The sequence below is a fragment of the Ochotona princeps genome, unplaced genomic scaffold (genome assembly GCF_030435755.1).
Source record: "Ochotona princeps isolate mOchPri1 unplaced genomic scaffold, mOchPri1.hap1 HAP1_SCAFFOLD_3122, whole genome shotgun sequence".
Classification (NCBI taxonomy): domain Eukaryota; kingdom Metazoa; phylum Chordata; class Mammalia; order Lagomorpha; family Ochotonidae; genus Ochotona; species Ochotona princeps.
In genome coordinates this window covers 31,530-40,980 of record NW_026700449.1, presented here as the reverse complement: position 1 = coordinate 40,980, position 9,451 = coordinate 31,530, and the positions used below count along the sequence as shown (strand labels likewise).

Below are 9,451 nucleotides of genomic sequence, written 5' to 3'. Positions count from 1 at the left end.
AAGTACTGTGGCTGCAGTTTGTCTGGCCCTTACGCGTGCATGCATGCATGCATGCCCAGGAATGCTCTCTTCTCTTGGCAGAATACAATATACATACACACCTCCCTACAAATATATATATATAGTTAATACGTGGAGAATTATACTTATATATATATATATATATATTCATATATAATGTGTAGATATGTGTGTGTGTGGGTTGTGTATGTGCATGTGTAAGTATTATGACTGTAGTGTGTATGACCTTATGCATGCATGCGCGCAGGAATGTATTTTGTCTCCTTAACAGATCACATTCTGCATATACATCTTTCTCTCTCTCTCTCTCTCTCTCTATATATATATATATATAAATACATGTATTGGTACATAAAGGAGTACACTACACATATACATACATATAGTGATATGTGTATATATATATATGTATATGTGTTTGTGTGTGCTTGTATGTGTAAGTAGTATAACTGTGACATGTATGACGCTATCCATGCATGCATGCGCGCGCAGGAATGTGTTTTTCCCCTGGCAAAATATTTAGTCTGCATCGCTCGGGAACATTCCTTCAGCGTAGACGCGTAGCCTTGAAGGTGCCCGTAAATTTAACAAAAATGGAGATTAAAAGCTACTTAGAAAAATTTACAACGCTCGCGTTTTGAAAATAAATACGATGATTCACGTCCCCAAACGTCGAAGAGATATACATGGACCCCAGCCCACAAGTCAGTCTACTCTATTACAGCTCTTTCTTCCTTTCACTCTCCATCTCTCTATCTCTCTTGGTGGTTTTTACTTGGTTCCCCCTCCTCTCTCTCTCTCTCGTCCCTAGCTGTCGTCTCTCTATCCCTCTCTGTCTTGTCTCTCTCGCTGTCGCTCCCCTTTCTTTCTCTGACTCTCCCTATACATAATGATAAATGTCTATATATATATATAGCTATATATAATATATATAATATATATATATATATGTATAGTGTACGCACATATGGCGCAGCCACACTCAGAAACGGAGTTGAGTGGAATTCATATATATATATATATAATGTATATATGTATTATGTGTGCCTCACTCTTCGTATATGTAGTGTTGAGACTACTCTCACTGGATCTACACACTTGTAAGCGGACAGAGACACACGAACATGAGACAAATAGACACACAGCACACACACACACCCACATATACACAGACATATATATGTATATATGTATAATGTGAATATACGTGTCTACGTGTATGTATACATATATATGTATGTGAAAAGACGTTAAGAAGAGCTTCACATGTCAGTTCGAGAAAGGTTGTTTGTGTGTCTACATATCACTCCAACAAGGCTCCTTGTAGTAATCACGGAGGCACAAACGTTTGGTGCATGTGCGCGAGGGCATATCGTTACACGCTGAGAGGTAATGTCGCACCAGCACGAACCACAACGAATAACAAAACCATATATGAGCATATATATATATATGTTGACGGGTATATATATGCATATGATGACGGACATATATATATATATATATATAGGTCGACGGTATATATATATATATGTTGTCGAGTATATATACATATATATGTTGACGGGTATCTATATTTGTTGACGGGGTATAAATAAATTATATATATATATATGTATATATTTGACTGGTATATACATATATATGTTGACGGGTATATGTACATGTTAACAAGTATATATATATATATGTATATATATTATATATATTTATATATTTATACATATATGTTGACGGGTGGCTGCTGCGACTGTGTGAGGAGCTCGTCAATTCACATGCTATCGTCTTCTCTGCGTTATGCATGTGATATCCCTTTACACGATGTGTCTGTTACCTTGTCACTCGTGTGAGAGCTGCTGTTGCTATTGCAAACTCTGCTAATACTGCTGCTGTCGCTGCTACTGCTATAACTGCTAGTGCTGCTCCTGTCGGCATTCTGCTACTACTACTACTACTGTTGCTGTTATTGCTAAGACTAGTGTTGCGACAACTACTTCTGTTGTTCGCTTTGCTAAAAAACTGTTATTGCTGCCAATTCTGTACTACTACTACTACTAATGGTGCTGCTTCCACTGCTAATATTTTTGTTGCTACTATTACCACTACTCATACTACTGTTGCTGGCTTCCGAGTAATGCTATTACCGCTCGTAGTACGACTGTTGCTGCTCTTGTTACTGCTGCTGCTTCTTCTGCTGTAGCTGCTACTAGAACCCCACAGCTACAACTAGCACTAGTGCTGATAGTAATACATTGAGGGTGTTGCTATGTGTGCTCCTCTAATTACTACTTGGGCTGTTGCTGCTGCTGCTTGTGATGCTGCGCTGACACCAGTGCTCTTGTTGTTTCTGCTGCTTCTCTCATACGACTGCTTCTTCTCTTTCTGATGCTGCTGCTGCAGCTACTGCAGTGCCTGTTAGGATTGCAAATATGCTGCTGGTGGTGCTCCTGCTCCTCGTTCTGCTGCTACGTCTGCTATACTGCTGCTCGTGCTATTACTGCTACTGACTGCTTATCCTACTCCTGGTCCTATATTTGCTGCTGCTGTTGCTCGTGTTGCCGTCGCTCGTGTTGTTGCTGCTCGCGTTGCTGTTGCTCGTGTTGCTGTTGCTCGTGTTGCTGCTGCTCGTGTTGCTGCTGCTCGTGTTGCTGCTGCTCATGTTGCTGTTGCTCGTGTTGCTGCTGCTCGTGTTGCTGCTGGGTGGTTCTCCTCCTCCTCCGCCTCACCTGCTTCCCCTACTACTGTCCCTCTACATCTGCTGCTGCTGTTGCTGTCAGTGCTTTGCTGCGGCTGCTGGGCTTTCCCTTCTCTCTTGTCCTCTCCTGCTGCTCTGAGAGTACCACCGCATATTCTGCTGCTTCTTTAACTCGCGCTGCTGCTACTGCTGCTCATTCGGGCTGCTTCTCACGTCTTTGTGCTGCAGTCGCTATCGCTGCTGTTGCTGCTGCTGTAAGTGCTGCTGTTGCTGCTGCTGTGGCTGCTGCTGCTGGGGTTCCTCCTGCGCAGTGCATTATTACCGAGTGGGCTGCATGTACAAGAAGGCCATTGTGATGTTAGAAGAAGGCGTACCCGACGGAGTGAAGATGTTGCGTTCGTCTATTCATCTCTGTAGAAATCCAGATATAACGAAAGAAAACGTGGTGTATTCAGCTCGTTTGAAAACCGTACAGACCACCTACTGCAGCGCAGCGTTGGGAAATGGGCGACAGCAAATACGCCTGGCGCCTTCCTCTTCCAAATCTTCTCGCTGGTATGTATATACTAGTGAACAACATGCTCACAAGTGTGTATATATACATCTATATGTTTGGATATATATATATGTATATATATAGTATATACATATATATAAGGAAGATACTACCGAAATCGCTAACGAAGTCCCTCACGCGAAGCCGCTGATGAAACTAGTTATGAAAAAGAGGAAAAGGCAGGTGATTTATTACATGTGCGACAGATAGTTGTGTTCTTCATGTATATACGTTAAGAGAAGAAGACGAAAGAGTCTTAGTTGCTTGTTTATATGTATCATTTTGTTGCCGACAGAGAGAATAATCTCTTTCTTTCTGGTATGTATGATGTGCTTTGGTGGAAGGATCAATCAGTCCTCAAGTTAAAGGAGAGTTGAAGTTATCTCCCCCTTTCTGTATGTCTATATATTCGCTGGTGAAAAATGCTTTTGAAGAAAACCTCCTTCATATTCGGATGTGGATATTTCTTCTTGAAGTATATACATAGTGAAGCGTCTTTCTTTTCCACTGATATATATATATGTACTATATATATATATATATTCGATGGGGAATATCATTTGTATGAGAAAAGAGTGTGTTCCTGTACGTGTACGGTACGTGTATAGTCTTTAACTACACACCTATTCAAAGAGGATTTCTCTCTTTATATGCAAATATATAGTTGCTGATGAAGAATGGCGTATTGTACAAACACCCCTCGTTGTGTTCATGCATGCTACTAGCTGTCTATATATAGCTGCTAATGAATCACATATACATATATATATATACATATATATATATATATGTATACTGGAGAAGGGGTCAGTGTTTCTATTATTTTCTACTACTGGCTGATGATATAGTTGCTGCAGTATAATGTATCTTATAGAAATACCACTTTTTGTGTTCACGTCTAATATTGGCTGTTAATATGTATTTGCTAATGAATGATATATATATATATGTATTATGTAAGGGTCACACATGAATATAAATTCATGTCTGCTACTGGCTTTTTATATATAGCTCTGCAAAGGAAGGACATACGTATGTATGTATATACATATATATTTATTTATATCTATTATGGAATGTTCACTCTTTGTGCTCATGTTTATTAGTGGCTGTTTGTTTATAGCTCTGCCAATGAAGGACATAATATATATATATATATATGTGGGGGTCACTCTTTGTGTTCATGTCTAATACTGGCTTCTTAAATACAGTTGCCAATGAAGAATATATATATATCTATATATGTATATATATAGATATAAAGATATATGTATAATGAAAAGGTCACTTTTTATGTTCATTTCTACTACTGGATGTATTTATAGTTGCTGCTGAATGGTGTATACTATGTATTTCATGTTTACCAATGGCTGTCTACATATTTGCATATAAATGACGTATACATTTATATTCATTATGGAAGGGTCACTTTTTCTGCTCATGTCCGTTACTGGCTGTTTATACGTTTCTGCTGATGAGTAGTATATATACCAAGAAGGGGTTACTGTTTGTTATTATGTCTTCCGTTTCTTTTCGAAGAAGTCATTACTTTGTTTTCGGTTTGTATATTTGCCGATGGAAATGTTGTACAATTTCTTCCTTTATTACGTGAATATTCAATGTCAACTAGTCTAATGGAAATACTTCTTTTTCACAGTTCTTCCCGTCGCAGAGCAAAAAAGAGTGGAATGTCATTTCGTCTTCTTCTTCCACTCGTCAGTTTACTTGCAGCACTTTCCTCTGGGAGCCACCGTTACTAACAGACACAAGACTCCCTTGCATTATATCTTTCCATGTGTGTATGTTCATCATTCCCTATAAATAATCTTATGTAGACATATATCTGTGCTTTTGTGTATGTGCGTATGTGCATATATATTTGGATGTCCATTTCTGTACATAAATCCATATATATATATATTTATGCTTTTTTGTATGTACGTATGTGCATATATACTTTTATGTGCACGTATGTAGATAAATATATATGTATATATCGACCATATATGTGTCTGTGCATCTGTGTATGTACTTATGTCCATATATATTTGGATGTGCAAATATGTACACTAAATCCATATATATATATATGATATATATATATATATGTATATATATGTATACATATATGTATATATGTATATATATATGTATATATGTATATTTATATATGTATATATGTATATATATATGTATATATGTATATGTGTATATATATATGTATATATATGTATATATTTATATATATATGTGCATTTGTGTACGTACGTATGTGCATATATACGTGTATGTGCACATATGTAGATAAAAATATATATATATATCTGTATGTATACGTGTATGTGCATATGTGTATGTACGTATGTCCATATATATTTGGATGTGCATATATGTACATAAATCCATAGATATATGTATGTGTATGTGTATATATATACAATATATGTGCATTTGTGTACGTACGTATGTGCATATATACGTGTATGTGCATATGTGTATGTACGTATGTGCATATATATATTCGGATGTGTATATATGTACATATATCCATATATAGATATATAAAAATATATATATATATGTGCATTTGTGTATGTAAGTATGTGCATATATATTTGTATTTGCATATATGTACATAAATATATTCGTATATATATTTTGTATGCGTGTGTGTATGTTTGCATGCGCGCGTGCGTGTGTGATTGCCGGTGAGTCATGTACGTGGATGAAATCCTTTCCTCCTTCTTCTCCTTCTCTTGCTTCACCTCCACTTGCTCTCTTGTTTCTATATATACATGCAAACGGAATGGAAATCTGCCCCAAATATATGTGCGTGCACCATACCTTCAGAGTTGGACGAGCTGTTGTCTACCCTGTCTACGTGTATAATGTGATGCAGTTGATAGGAAAAGAACGTTTTCCACTACGTAGACGTCCACTTTTCCCCTCTCTTTTTCTCTCTTTCTGTGCATAAATATACACATATATATAAACATATATACACATATGTTTATATGATTAGAAGAAAGTAACGCAGATCACTGGCTGGAATAAGCCTCTGCCTGCTGTATCAGCAGAGAGTGCCTGTACGTAGCTATATATCTGTATGATCCTGTCTGTCTGTTTATATCTATTTGACCATAACTATTCAGCTGTAGAAATGTGTCTATCTAACCTTCTGAAAAAATGTCAAGTACGGTCGACACATTACCTTGTGTGGAGATGTCTTAGGCTATCTATATATGTATATATATACGTGTATATATGTATTGATATATCTGTCTGTATGTGTATTTATGTGCCTTCCTGTATCTATCTATCTAAGTATACATCCTAATAATTGTCGTTATGTTTGTCTGTACCGTGCGCCACGCTACTCTTGTGCATGTACACACACTGTAATCACGTACAAATATATACATACATATATACAGGTATATAGATAGACATAGGCATATACATGAAGACTAAATCATAGGCTTATTGATATATAGATATGGACAGATATATTATTCTACATTAATATGTAGATATAGACAGATAGATATATAGATATAGATAGATATGAAGATATAGATAGCTTTGTAAATATAGATATATAAATAGAGATATAGATGGCTCTACAGATAGAGACACATATATAGATATAAATAGATATATGGGATATAGATAGATATAATGATATAGATAGCTACATAGATATGAATATATATATATACATATATAAATATAGATATGTTCATAGATAGATACGTAGTTATAGATAGATTTATAGATAGATCCCAGATAGATATTTAGGTACGATATACCTTGATAGGTATTGGTGCACAGATAGATGTAGTTAGAAAATAGATAGGTATAGGTACATAGATTGAAATAGATATAAATAGATAGGTATAGTTGAATAGAATTCACATAAAGAGGCAGAGAAATATGTATCAGAGAATATGAATATATAGATATAGAGGAGAGATATACATATATATATGTATATACGTGTAGATGAATAGGTAACCACAGATGAAGGTAGATATACATACAGATGATAAATATATATATACATATATACAGAGATATACATATATATATATATGTAGATGGATAGGTAGCCACAGATAAAGATAGATAAATATACTCAGATAGAGAAATAAATAAAGAGGCAGATAAATATACATACAGATAAACATATATATATCTATATACATACTTATAGAAGCATAGATAAATACAGATAAAGATGGATAGATATAGTTAGCTAGATATGAGTAGAGAGACAGGATTGATGTAGATATAGATATTAGATGGACAGATAGTACACAGATAGAAGAAGTAGAAATTGATAGATAGGAGAAAGATAGATCCATTATGCTAGATAGATATATACAGAGAGATATATTCAGGTAGGCGCAGATAGATATAGATAGATATATAAGTATATATAACAGTGTATATATACACATATATACATAGTAGATAGAAATAGATAGAGATAAGTAGATTTCATATTGACGTATGTGCTACCCACCAGAAGTTCGCAGTGTGCACGTATTACACGTAATTATGTACAAACGATGTGTCGCCTCTTCTTACATATACATATATATATATGTATATATTGTGTATATATATAGTAGTGAGCAGGTAGCCCCCCACGCGCATGTACAATTGCGGTACATTTTTGTCCGCGTTTGTATTAGGTGACTGTGCGAGATTAAGTCTTCCACATTACATGCGTCACGGAGTCTTGTGCATGCGTAGACGGGCGTCGCTACCGTTGTAAGTCCGCCGTGGATCTGAGTGCTTGGTAATGCATAGAAGCATCAAACCTCTTCCTGTCTTTGCAGCCAGTACTGACACACGCTCCTCTTCACACGAGAATGCTAGTATCAGGCTTGCATGCCTCCTCGTCTTCGTCAGTGCGCGAATCGATAGCTACATATACCTTCACTGATATATCATATATACATATATACATACGTACACATAGATAGAGAACTCATAGATATACATAATATACAATGATAGATCACTCATACATATATACTTATCTGTAAATCCCACTGCTCATCATCTACAGATTCACATATATATATATATATATACGTAGATATATATCTGTATACGCATATATGTAATAAGTACATGTATAGGCGTATACGTACGCATATATGATGTACACATTTCTAGTACATCGTGTATATATATATATATATATACATGTGGCTGAAACAGGGTATTATCTGTATATGCAGCTATCTATTGTTTGTATATCCTCACACATATATCATTCATATATATATATATATATGTCTATCATATATGTATAGACGGTTGCGAGTACGATGTAGTCGTTCCTCGTGCATCATATATACGTGTGGGGTCCAACCACAGTGCTACCTGTGTATCTAACTGTCTAGAATCTGTATGGACATATATGTATATATGTATATATATGTCAATTTGACATATATATGTAAACTGGTATGTATATTTAGAGGAGCATACGCTGTAGCGTGGGATATCTGGTGGTATGTTTCTACATTTAAGACAATGAGGTTCGAGGAATCAACTGTTTGGACGGTGGGTATGTATGAGAAGGCGGGCAGTGACCAACTTCGTTTTTGTATGTGTGTGTGTGTGTGTGTGTCTGTTCTGCGTGGAAGGCGACGATATGACGCAACTGAATCCGAGTCTCCGTATCGACGAGGGAACAACGCAGCCTGTTCCCCGACCTTTTCAAAACCGTTTTTCCACAACGCTCCCTTTAAATTCACATGGAAGCCCGAAGAGGTTCCTTATCAAATTCCTCCAGTTCTTGATATTACTCCCTGGAGAAGGCGCCTTGAAAGAGTGCATGCACCTCAGGCTCTTCTGCCGCATAATTCAAAGGACTACTCTTCCTAGTTTCAATCACTATTTCTTCTCTTTCCCTTCATAAGTGGAATCTTTATCTCTCAAGGCAGCACACGACAAACCCCCCTTACACACATGCACACATATTACATATTTGTGTATACATCCATATATATATATATATGTGTACGTGTATCTATAGATATAGTTATATATATATATATATATATATGTAGGTGGTCGGAAGGATGTAGTGGAGAATTGTTTGACCGCCGTATTTGCTGAATCTTGCAGAAAGAAAGAGAGAAACGTGCATATACATGCGC

At 36.2% G+C, this 9,451-nt stretch overlaps 1 pseudogene; it reads left to right on the top strand.

The window, feature by feature from the left end:
- The first annotated feature begins 493 nt into the window (after positions 1 to 493).
- Positions 494 to 9,176, top strand: LOC131479299 (uncharacterized; annotated as a pseudogene).
- Positions 9,177 to 9,451: the final 275 nt, after the last annotated feature.